Source organism: Panulirus ornatus, chromosome 38, assembly GCF_036320965.1.
Source record: "Panulirus ornatus isolate Po-2019 chromosome 38, ASM3632096v1, whole genome shotgun sequence".
Taxonomy (NCBI): domain Eukaryota; kingdom Metazoa; phylum Arthropoda; class Malacostraca; order Decapoda; family Palinuridae; genus Panulirus; species Panulirus ornatus.
The window spans coordinates 27,418,438-27,431,443 of NC_092261.1; the positions used below are offsets into that span (position 1 = coordinate 27,418,438).

Consider the following 13,006-nt stretch of genomic DNA (forward strand, 5'->3'; position numbering starts at 1 on the left):
AACTGTGACTTTATTTATTAAAGATTTTGCAATCCTTACAATTCAAAATGGCATCAAGTGATTTTAAGAGATGCAATAAAAGCAGGTAGTCCATCCTCACTTTATTATAAAGAAGTATCCTTTCACTGGAGAGGGTTGGCATCACCTTTATCTCAGAGTGACTCCCGTCTCCAACTGCCCAGCAAGCATTCTCACACTGCTGGGTGCATGCCTTCCTTCTGTCATATGACACACTAAACCCTACACCCCCTTATGAGATTTTGGTAACCAAATGTGACATTTTGTTACGACAAAAAACTAGAAAACAAAAAAAGTGAAAATTAAAATTCATCAAGGCACGAAGCAAATATACACACACAAATCACTGCTTAGCAACAATACACTTCCTGTAAACTTTACACATGAGCAGAACAAAAATTAGTGTGTTCACTCTTCACAGGAGCCACCACAAATCAAATCTTGCATGTGTGTAGGGCGGTGTCTCTCACGGAGAGGGCGCTGCCACCTGAGGCTGGGTGTTGCCGCAATGGGGGCAAAGCCGATGCTGGTGGATATTCTTGACCCATGGGTGTCATAGGGATCAGTGAAACTTGGGGGCATGGGTGACATTGGTTTTGCAAAGGCACATGGCCACTGCTGTCCAGCTTCTCTGAGTATTGTTTACGTGGCTTCACCTGTACTACCACGCATGACCTGTCTCACACCTTTGAAGTGAGGCATCATCCTGCATGCAGGCAGACAGGGGTGGCCACAGACAGCTGGGGCAGCATAGTAGTGTCACCTGCTGAGCCACTCTGCATGCGAGCCTGGCTCTCTGCTTTGGCCCACTCATTGTTTCGCAGAGCACTTCTACATCGCCGGTTTATCAGATAATGTTGCTAGGGCACAGGGACACCGTCCACTGGGTGACTTATCCTTCTCTTAAAGGGGTGTTGAGATATTGGAGCATTGCCTATCTTTTGCCTATTGTGCAGCGATCTCCAACACCCGTATTGCCCCTCAACATCCGTTTGGCTACCTTTACCACTGCCTTGGCATGTCCGTTGGACTTGGGGAAATGGGCTGAGGAGATACAGGCCATGATCCCTCATCTTTTGTAGAAAGCTTCCATCTCATTGTCTTGATTGGTTCCCTCATCCGAGGTGATTTCCTAAGGTACACCCCATCTTGTGAAGAAGGCAATCAGCCTTGTGATAACTTTGGATTTTCCAGCATAGGTTCGAATCCTACTCACTGTGCCGTGTAAGGGGTGCATTGAAAGGAGGTAGTCCATCCTCCCATTGTTAAAAGAAGTATCCTTTCAAAGGAGAGGGGTGGCATCACCTTTATCTGAGTCTGACTTCTGCCTCCAACTGCCCGGCAATTTTTCCCATGCTGCTGGGTGCCCACTTCCCAACTATCATACCACATACTAAACCCTACAGTGATAAAGGAGGTTGAAAGGCATGTGAACTTAAATTTGACACAGAAACAGGTTAAATTTTATTCAATGGACTTTTGACATTAACAGACCCCTTCCCCCAATTAGTCTGATAAGTCGAGGGTTTACTGTACCATGTAAAAATTGTAATATGTTTTATGTTGGGCAAACTGGTAAGAATCTTTATGTTAGAATTAAGCAACATAAAGATAATATAAGAACAAGTACAAGAATTAAATGCTTTGTTTAATCATGTTAAAACTTATGACCATTGTTTTGACTAATAACGATTCATTAATTGTAACTCCATTACCACAAGAAATATCATTGAATCTTCTAGTATTAAGGACACAAAGAATTGTAACATTAATAGTAGTGAAGATCTACACAAACCGGATAGCTTTGTTCTACACAAAATTTGTAGACAGTTCCCTTTCATGTCCACATGATCAAAGTTTCATGATAGGCATGATGCCATACCCAAACAACACCAACCAGAACACCACCATCTGGTAACACTTGTTTACCGGTGATATCTTGGTTATGTCTCTACCTTGTATATCAACTGACTGTTCTACGTCTTCAGTCACATTCTTGTATCTCCCAGGACAATATGATCATTACAGGAAAGTGCACTTGGGAACTTATTGTGTTTCATTTTCCATGTTGTTTTATGTATATACTTAATTGCTGCTTCCCACATCAGTGAGGTAGCAACAGGAAACAAGCGAAGAATGACCCGTTCACTCTTATACACACACACACACACACACACACACACTTAATTACGTAGAGTCTGTTAGCACCAATACATATATAGGGATAGGGGAGAAAGAATACTTCCCACGTATTCCCAGCATGTCATAGAAGGCGACCAAAAGGGGAGGGAGCGGGGGGGGGGATGGAAATCCTCCCCTCTCATTTTATTTTTTTTTTTAATTTTCCAAAAGAAGGAACAGAGAAGGGGGCCAGGTGAGGATATTCCCTCAGAGGCCCAGTCCTCTGTTCTTAACGCTACCTTGCTAACGCAGGAAATGGCGAATAGTTTGAAAGAAAGATATATATATATATATATATATATATATATATATATATATATATATATATGTGTGTGTGTGTGTGTGTGTGTTGACAATCGCATGTTTACCAAATGGCGTCCTACCTTTGTCTCCTCAATGTATATCAACTGACATATTTCTCTCTTGTGTCTCCCCTGATGATGTGATTATTACATGAAAGTGCACATGGGAATTTATCGAGTTTCATTTTCCTCATGGACTCATAGGAATATATATATATATATTCCAGAAGCTGGTGACTGAGTTTGGTAAAGTGTGTGAAAGAAGAAAGTTAAGAGTAAATGTGAATAAGAGCAAGGTTATTAGGTACAGTAGGGTTGAGGGTCAAGTCAATTGGGAGGTAAGTTTGAATGGAGAAAAACTGGAGGAAGTAAAGTGTTTTAGATATCTGGGAGTGGATCTGACAGCGGATGGAACCATGGAAGCGGAAGTGAATCATAGGGTGGGTGAGGGGGCGAAAATCCTGGGAGCCTTGAAGAATGTGTGGAAGTCGAGAACATTATCTTGGAAAGCAAAAATGGGTGTGTTTGAAGGAATAGTGGTTCCAACAATGTTGTATAGTTGCGAGGCGTGGGCTATGGATAGAGTTGTGCGCAGGAGGGTGGATGTGCTGGAAATGAGATGTTTGAGGACAATGTGTGGTATGAGGTGGTTTGATCGAGTAACTAATGTAAGGGTAAGATAGATGTGTGGAAATAAAAAGAGCGTGGTTGAGAGAGCAGAAGAGGGTGTTTTGAAATGGTTTGGGCACATGGAGAGAATGAGTGAGGAAAGATTGACCAAAAGGATATATGTGTCGGAGGTGGAGGGAACGAGGAGAAGTGGGAGACCAAATTGGAGGTAGAAAGATGGAGTGAAAAAGATTTTGAGTGATCGGGGCCTGAACATGCAGGAGGGTGAAAGGTGTGCAAGGAATAGAGTGAATTGGATCGATGTGGTATACTGGGGTTGACGTGCTGTCAGTGGATTGAATCAGGGCATGTGAAGCATCTGGGGTAAACCATGGAAAGTTGTGTGGGGCCTGGATGTGGAAAGGGAGCTGTGGTTTTGGGCATTATCGCATGACAGCTAGAGACTGAGTGTGAACGAATGTGGCCTTTGTTGTCTTTTCCTAGCGCTACCTCGCACACATGAGGGGGGAGGGGGATGGTATTCCATGTGTGGCGAGGTGGCGATGGGAATGAATAAAGGCAGACAGTGTGAATTGTGTGCATGGGTATATATGTATGTGTCTGTGTGTGTATATATATGTGTACATTGAGATGTATAGGTATGTATATTTGCGTGTGTGGACGTGTGTGTGTATACATTGTGTATGAGGGTGGGTTGGGCCATTTCTTTCGTCTGTTTCCTTGCGCTACCTCGCAAACGCGGGAGACAGCGACAAAGCAAAATGAAAAATATATATATATATATATATTTATTTATTCATTTATTTATATTTATTATACTTAGTCGCTGTCTTCCATGCCAGTGAGATAGCGCAAGGAGACAGACAAAAGAATGGCCCAACCCACCCACATACACATTTATATACATATATGCACATGTACACATCCACACTTGTTACCTTCATCTATTCCTGTCGCCACCTCCCCACACATGAAACAGCACACCCCTCCCCCTTCGCGTATGTGCATGAGGTAGTGCTAGGAAAAGACAACAAAGGCCACATTCATTCACACTCAGTCTCTAGCTGTGATATGTAATGCACTGAAACCACAGCTCCCTTTCCACATCCAGGTCCCAAAAAATTTCCATGGTTTACCCCAGATGCTTTTCATGCCCTGGTTCAATCCATTGACAGCACGTCGACCCGGGTATACCACATCATTCTAATTCACTCTGTTCCTTGCATGCCTTTCACCCTCCTGTCTGTTCAGGCCCTGATCCTCAATATCTTTTTCACCCCATCCTACCACCTCCAATTTGGTCTCCCACTTCTCCTCATTCCCTCCACTTCTGACACACATTTCCTCTCTGTCAATCTTTCCCCACTCACTCTCTCCATGCAACCAAACCATTTCAATACACCCTCTTCTGCTCTGTCGACCACATTCTTTTTATTACCACACATCTCTCTTACCCTTTCATTACTTACTCAATCTAACCACCTAACACCACATATTGTCCTCAAACATCTCATTTCCAACACATCCACCCTCCTCCACACAATCCCATCTACAGCCCATGCCTCGCAACCATACAACATTGTTGGAACCACTATTTCTTCAAACATACCCATTTTTGCTCTCTGAGATAACGTTCTCGCCTTTCTCACACAGACACACAATCTGTTATGGATGAGAGAGTTTTGGGAAATGAGTCAGTTATTGTTCGCTGATGATACAGTGCTGGTAGCTGATTTGGGTGAGCAACTGCAGAAGTTGGTTAATGAGTTTGGTAAAGTGTGTGAAAGAAGAAAGCTGAGAGTAAATGTAAATAAGAGCAAGGTTATTAGGTACAGTAGCGTTGAAGGACAAGTCAATTGCGAGGCAAGTTTGAATGGAGAAAAAATGGAGGAAGTGAAGTGTTTTAGATATCTGGGAGTGGATTTGGCAGCGGATGGAACCATGGAAGCGGAAGTGACTCATAGGGTGGGGAAGGGGCGAAAGTTCTGGGAGCGTTGAAAAATGAGTGGGTCGAGAATATTATCTTGGAAGCAAAATTGGGCATGTTTCAAGGAATAGTGGCTCCAACAATGTTATATGGTTGTGAGGCGTGGGCTATAGATAGAGTTGTGCGGAGGAAGGTGGATGTGCTGGAAATGAGATGTTTGAGGACAATATGTGGTGTGAGGTGGTTTGATCGAGTAAGTAATGAAAGGGTAAGAGAGATGTGTGGTAATAAAAAGAGTGTAGTTGAGAGAGCAGAGGATGGTGTTTTGAAATGTTTTGGTCGCATGGAGAGAATGAGTGAGGAAAGATTGACAAAGAGGATATATGTGTCAGAGGTGGAGGGACTGAGAACTGGGAGACCAAATTGGAGGTGGAAAGATGGAGTGAAAAAGATTTTGAGTGAACGGGGCCTGAACATGCAGGAGGGTGAAAGGCGGGCAAGGAATAGAGTGAATTGGATCGATGTGGTATACCGGGGTTGACGTGCTGTCAGTGGATTGAATCAGGGCATGTGAAGCGTCTGGGGTAAACCATGGAAAGCTGTGTGGGGCCTGGATGTGGAAAGGGAGCTGTGGTTTCGGGCATTATTGCATGACAGCTAGAGACTGAGTGTGAACGAATGTGGCCTTTGTTGTCTTTTCCTTGTGCTACCTCGCACACATGAGGAGGGAGGGGGATGGTATTCCATGTGTGGCGAGGTGGCGATGGGAATGAATAAAGGCAGACAGTGTGAATTATGTGCATGGGTATATGTGTCTGTGTGTGTATATATATATGTGTACATTGAGATGTATAGGTATGTATATTTGCGTGTGTGGACGTGTATGTATATACATGTGTATGGGGGTGGGTTGGGCCATTTCTTTCATCTGTTTCCTTGCGCTACCTCGCAAACGCGGGAGACAGCGACAAAGCAAAATAAATAAATATAAATAAGATATATATATATATATATATATATCTTTCTTTTCTTTCAAACTATTCGCCATTTCCCGCATTAGCGAGGTAGCATTAAGAACAGAGGACTGGGCCTTGAGGGAATACCCTCACCTGGCCCAATTCTCTGTTCCTTCTTTTGGAAAATTAAAAAAAAAACGAGAGGGGAGGATTTCCAGCCCCCCGCTCCCTCCCCTTTTAGTCGCCTTCTACGACACGCAGGGAATACGTGGGAAGTATTCTTTCTCCCCTATCCCCAGGGATATATATATATATATATATATATATATATATATATATATATATATATATATATATATATATGGATCTGGAGATGGCATATGATAGGGTGAATAGAGATGCTTTGTGGAAAGTTTTAAACAGTATATGGTATGGGAGGTAAGTTGTTAGAAGGAGTGAAAAGTCTTTATCAAGGATGTAAGGCATGTGTTCGAGTAGGAAAAGAGGAAAGTGATTGGTTCCCAGTAAATGTTGGTTTGTGGCAGGGGTGCGTGATGTCTCCATGGTTGTTTATTTTGTTTATTAATGGGATGGTTAGAGAGGTGAATGCAAGAGTTTTGGAGAGAGGGGCAAGTATGCAGTCAGCTTTGGATGAGAGGGCTTGGTAAGTGAGTCAGTTGTTGTTCACTAATGATACAGTGCTGATGGCTGATTCAGGTGAGAAACTGCAGAAGCTGGTGACTGAGTCTGGTAAAGTGTGTGAAAGAAGAAAGCTGAGAGTAGATGTGAATAAGAGCAAGGTTATTAGGTTCAGTAGCGTTGAGGGACAGGTAAATTGGGAGGTAAGTTTGAATGGAGAAAAATGGGGAATTTGAAGTGGTTTAGGTGTCTGGGAGTGGATTTAGCAGTGAATGAAACCATTGAAGTAGAAGTGAGTCACTGGGTGAAGGAGGGAGTGAAGGTTCTGGGAGCGTTGAAGAATGTGTGGAAGGCAAGAATGTCATCTCAGAGAGCAAAAATGGGTATGTTTGAAGGAATAGTGGTTCCAGCATTGTTATATGGTTGCGAGGCATGGGCTATAGATAGGGTTGTGCGGAGGAGGGTGGATGTGTTGGAAATGAAATGTTTGAGGACAGTATGTGGTGTGAGGTGGTTTGATTAAGTAATGAAAGGGTAAGAGAGATGTGTGGTAATAAAAAGAGTGGCTGAGAGAGCAGAAGAGGGTATTGAAATGGTTTGGACACATGGAGAGAATGAGTGAGGAAAGATTAACAAAGAGGATATATGTGTCAGAGGTGGATGGAAGAAGGAGAAGCAGGAGACTAAATTGGAGGTGGAAGGATCAAGTGAAAAAGATTTTGAGCGATCGGGGCCTGAACATACAGGAGGGTGAGAGAGGTGCAAGGAATAGAGAGAATTAGAAAGATGTGGTATACCAGGTTGATGTGCTGTCAATGGATTGAACTAGGTCATGTAAAGCGTCTGGGGTAAACCATGGAAAGGTCTGTAGGGCCTGGATGTGGAAAGGGAGCTGTGGTGTTGGTGCATTACACTTGACAGCTAGAGACTGAGTGTCAACGGATGTCGCATTTTTTGTCTTTTCCTGGTGCTGCCTTGCTGGAGGTGGGGGGATGCTGTTTCTTGTGTGGTAGGGTGACGACAGGAATGGATGAAGGCAGCATGTTTGGATATGCACATGTGTATATATGTATATATCTGTGTATGTATATATATGTATACATTGAAATGTACATGTATGTATATGTGGGTGTGTGGGCATTTATGTATATACATGTGTATGTGGGTGGGTTATGCCATTCCTTGTCTGTTTCCTTGTGCTACCTCGCTAACATGGGAGATGGCAGTTAAGTATAATGATAATAGAGAAAAAATGTATGTAGCACATACACACACACACACACACACACACACACCCCACGAGGTAGCACAAGGAAAAGACAAAAAAGGCCACATTCGTTCACACTCAGTCTCTAGCTGTCATGTGTGATGCAGTGAAAGCATAGCTTCCTTTACACATTCAGGCCCCACAAAACTTTCCATTGATTTACCCCAGACACTTCACATGCCCTGGTTCAGTTCATTAACAGCACGTAGACCCCAGTATACCAAATCGTTCCAATTCACTCTATTCCTTGTTCGTCTTTCACTCTCCTGTATGTTCAGTCACCGATCGCTAAAAATCTTTTTCACTCCATCCTTCCGCCTCCAATTTGGTCTAACGCTTCTCCTTGTTCTCTCTGCCTCTGACACATATATCCTCTTTGTCAATCTTTCCTCACTCATTCTCTCCTTGTGACCAGACCATTTCAAAACACCCTCTTCTGCTCTCTCAACCACACTCGTTTTATTACCTCACATCTCTCTTACCCTTTCATTACTTACTCGATCAAACCACCTCACGCCACATACTGTCTTCAAACTTTTCATTTCCAGCACACCCATCCTCCTCCACACAACCCTATCTATAGCCCATGCCTCACAACCATGTAACATATTTATATGTGTACACATATATGTACATGAATGCCCATACACACACATATACATACACATACACAGACATATACAATTATACACATGTACATATTCATACTTTCTTGCCTTCCCTGGAATCCCTTTTATCCTGATGAGGTTTCTGCAGCACTCAGGAAACAGGCCATGTTCACTGGTTGGGACTGTTGGTCATAAAGTGTTTTGATATGTATGTGTGTGTCTGTTTACAGAAAGTACAGTATGAAGGGATATGATGACTTGATGTTTGTAGTGTTGTAGTGATGGGTGATATCTATTGCATAGGAGGAAGAGTGTTACATGTGTTTGTCTGGGGATAGAATAATGGAAGTGAACAAATACGGCCTTTCTTCATCTGTTCCTGGCACTACCTCACTAACATGGGAAATGGCAAACATATATAGAAAAATGAATTTGTATATATACCAGGAACCCTCACTTAATGACATAGTGTGTTCTTGGAGATCTGTCTGCAAATCAGCAGATGTTGTTATATGAATCATAGAAACTCAAATTATAAGGGAGATTATGCTCCTTACCAAAACTTTTTCCCATCATGGAAACTGTACTTAGATAACTGTAGGTAGAGGAATACTGATCTGGGAAGATTCAAGATACTGGAGTACCATAAAACTAAAGGGAACACTTAAGAAATCAACAATACCTGTAGAAACCTGATGAACTGATAATGAGTAGGGCATTGCTGATCTGGGTAAATGTGAGTTACTGTAAAAAACAGGGAAGCACTTTTGAAAATCAACAGAGCTTGTCAAAGCCTTACATAACTGAGACTGGGGAATGATTTGCTTATGTGGGAAACTGTGAAATACCGTAAAAGAAAGGAACACACTTTTGAAGATCAACAAAACCTATGAACAATTGACCTAACTTCCCTAGAAACCTAGATTATTATATTTTTGAAGTTACTATAAAAATAGTCCATTGCTGGTAGCATATTCCATGATGCCTCTAAGCTAGTGCTCTTTGAAAACTTAGAATAACTGCACTTGTATTGATAAAGGAATTAATGGTAAGTAATAAGCCCATACCATGAGTGACTTTGAATGTGAAAGCTCCAGCAGTATTGTTTGCATTCACATTCCAGCAGCTAAAGATCACCTTTTACGGAACACAGTTTTTATATACATACTGGAATACTTCTAATCTGATATGGATGAATTTACTTCATATATGGAAAAATAACATACACTGTGGAGAAGTGGAAAACATGCTTTCACTTGCAAGCCATGATGCCTTTCCTCTTGTGGATATGAATCAGTTCTCCTCTTAAGTTTCTGCTGTTTATTCCTTCTTACGAGGAATGAGATTTAAGTGCTGTCACTAGATACCCCTGTGCTACAAAACCAGATGCATCTAGTGGGTGTCAGAATTATCCATTGCATGATATAAAGGGGCTGTCTAAAGCCTTTGGAATTTAGAATATTCCTTTAGAACAACATTGATATAATTATTCATGAAGTATATGGCTAGTGTAGGGAGTAGCATCAAATCTCCATTAGGGGACTGTGGACTGGTGGTCCAGCAGGCATCATGGAAGCATTGTGCGAGTGGGCATCTCTGGAGGATGTGGATGAGCCTGTAGCTGTCTGGTCTCTCACATATTGGATCGATATGTTGCTCAGGAGTGTTGGGATACCAGTTTCCCAAGCAGAGTCATATCCACTTGTAATATATCATATTTTCCCCCTGCCACTGTTATGAAATACATTTCGTGTAAAAAAGTTTAAATGCCCTCTTCAAGTATTTCATCATTAAAGGAAAAGAAAACTGGGTATTCCATATGACAAATAAAAAATTTGAACCCAATTAGTTAGTTCATTTTCTTCAATAATTAGGATATACCACTAGTCTTTTCCTTTAATTTTAAAATACCAGTAAGTAAAGGAGGAATTTTAAGGATTTTGTACCTGTGTATTTTATAAAATGGCAAAGCATAACATTTAAGATTTGTCTCCCAGAAACATTGCCAATATAATTCTGGACCTATATCCTGGTTGAAGCACATCAGGTGTTAATACAGCATCTACTGCCATTTGCTGGTTGCTTGCAGTTGGTTTGCAAGCCAAAGTGAGTTTGTCAAGTTTAGTATGATTCTTGATTTCGTAGATATATTTTGTTATGGTGTATTGTTTATCTGTCAATATATCTATCTGTCTATTTATTATCTATATCTCTGTTTTCTATTCCCTCTAAGAACTCCCTCAATGGGGTGGCCATGGCAAAACAGTCTCCATAATTGGTGAACTTTAGTGCCGCTTCTTAGCCTTTTGGTGCCCCACCCTCAACCTGCCACTGGCAGAGGGCAACTCTAGTGTGGTATTTCAGAGGCTTCTACCAAATGTTCTTACTGACTACTGCTTAATGTTCCAGTTTACAACTTCAACCTAATGCTCCCACCTAATGTTCCCACCTACTACTTCTATCTATTAATCCTACCATCTTGTCAAAAGACAGGGCTAGTGCTACCCGCAGGAAAATGTAGTTATGAAGAATGAGTTTTCTGTATAAAGTGTTGTCAAGTGGTATGTGTCATAATGAGAGATTGTATGTTTGTGGACAGAATACCAGCAGTCTATATGTGAGTAAGGCAGAAAGAAAAGACAGGTACCTGATTCAGAGGAGTGCTGCTTGACAACTACTGAAGTGCTCACTCACTGTGTAGCCATCATTAACCCTCCCAATACCCACTGTTTTTCTAAGAGTTCATAACCTAATTCTCAACTGTTACTTCTTTGAAATGTTACTCTATTAGATTTCACTATACAAGGGCCTCTGGTATATATGTATATATTTATGTATACATAAGAGTGAGTGCTCAAATTACAGAGGTATAAGTTTGTTGAGTATTCCTGGTAAACTATATGGGAGGGTATTGATTGAGAGGGTGAAGGCATGTACAGAGCATCAGATTGGGGAAGAGCAGTGCGGTTTCAGAAGTGGTAGAGGATGTGTGGATCAGGTGTTTGCTTTGAAGAATGTATGTGAGAAATACTTAGAAAAGCAAATGGATTTGTATGTAGCATTTATGGATCTGGAGAAGGCATATGATAGAGTTGATAGAGATGCTCTGTGGAAGGTATTAAGAATATATGGTGTGGGAGGCAAGTTGTTAGAAGCAGTGAAAAGTTTTTATCGAGGATGTAAGGCATGTGTACGTGTAGGAAGAGAGGAAAGTGATTGGTTCTCAGTGAATGTAGGTTTGCGGCAGGGGTGTGTGATGTCTCCATGGTTGTTTAATTTGTTTATGGATGGGGTTGTTAGGGAGGTAAATGCAAGAGTCCTGGAAAGAGGGGCAAGTATGAAGTCTGTTGGGGATGAGAGAGCTTGGGAAGTGAGTCAGTTGTTGTTCGCTGATGATACAGCGCTGGTGGCTGATTCATGTGAGAAACTGCAGAAGCTGGTGACTGAGTTTGGTAAAGTGTGTGGAAGAAGAAAGTTAAGAGTAAATGTGAATAAGAGCAAGGTTATTAGGTACAGTAGGGTTGAGGGTCAAGTCAATTGGGAGGTGAGTTTGAATGGAGAAAAACTGGAGGAAGTGAAGTGTTTTAGATATCTGGGAGTGGATCTGTCAGCGGATGGAACCATGGAAGCGGAAGTGGATCATAGGGTGGGGGAGGGGGCGAAAATTTTGGGAGCCTTGAAAAATGTGTGGAAGTCGAGAACATTATCTCGGAAAGCAAAAATGGGTATGTTTGAAGGAATAGTGGTTCCAACAATGTTGTATGGTTGCGAGGCGTGGGCTATGGATAGAGTTGTGCGCAGGAGGATGGATGTGCTGGAAATGAGATGTTTGAGGACAATGTGTGGTGTGAGGTGGTTTGATCGAGTAAGTAACGTAAGGGTAAGAGAGATGTGTGGAAATAAAAAGAGCGTGGTTGAGAGAGCAGAAGAGGGTGTTTTGAAATGGTTTGGGCACATGGAGAGAATGAGTGAGGAAAGATTGACCAAGAGGATATATGTGTCGGAGGTGGAGGGAACGAGGAGAAGAGGGAGACCAAATTGGAGGTGGAAAGATGGAGTGAAAAAGATTTTGTGTGATCGGGGCCTGAACATGCAGGAGGGTGAAAGGAGGGCAAGGAATAGAGTGAATTGGAGCGATGTGGTATACAGGGGTTGACGTGCTGTCAGTGGATTGAATCAAGGCATGTGAAGCGTCTGGGGTAAACCATGGAAAGCTGTGTAGGTATGTATATTTGCGTGTGTGGACGTGTGTATGTACGTGTGTATGGGGGGTTGGGCCATTTCTTTCGTCTGTTTCCTTGCGCTACCTCGCAAACGCGGGAGACAGCGACAAAGTATAAAAAAAAAAAAAAAAAAAATATATATATATATATCTTTCTTTTCTTTCAAACTATTCGCCATTTCCCGCATCAGCGAGGTAGCATTAAGAACAGAGGACTGGGCCTTGAGGGAATACCCTCACCTGGCCCAATTCTCTG

General features: G+C 42.0%; 1 protein-coding gene across 4 annotated transcripts in view; it reads left to right on the forward strand.

Moving 5' to 3' along the window:
• The window catches only part of LOC139760934 (teneurin-m-like), an 874,918-nt gene that overhangs the window by 797,536 nt on the left and 64,376 nt on the right, over positions 1-13,006 (forward strand). The window lies entirely within an intron of this gene.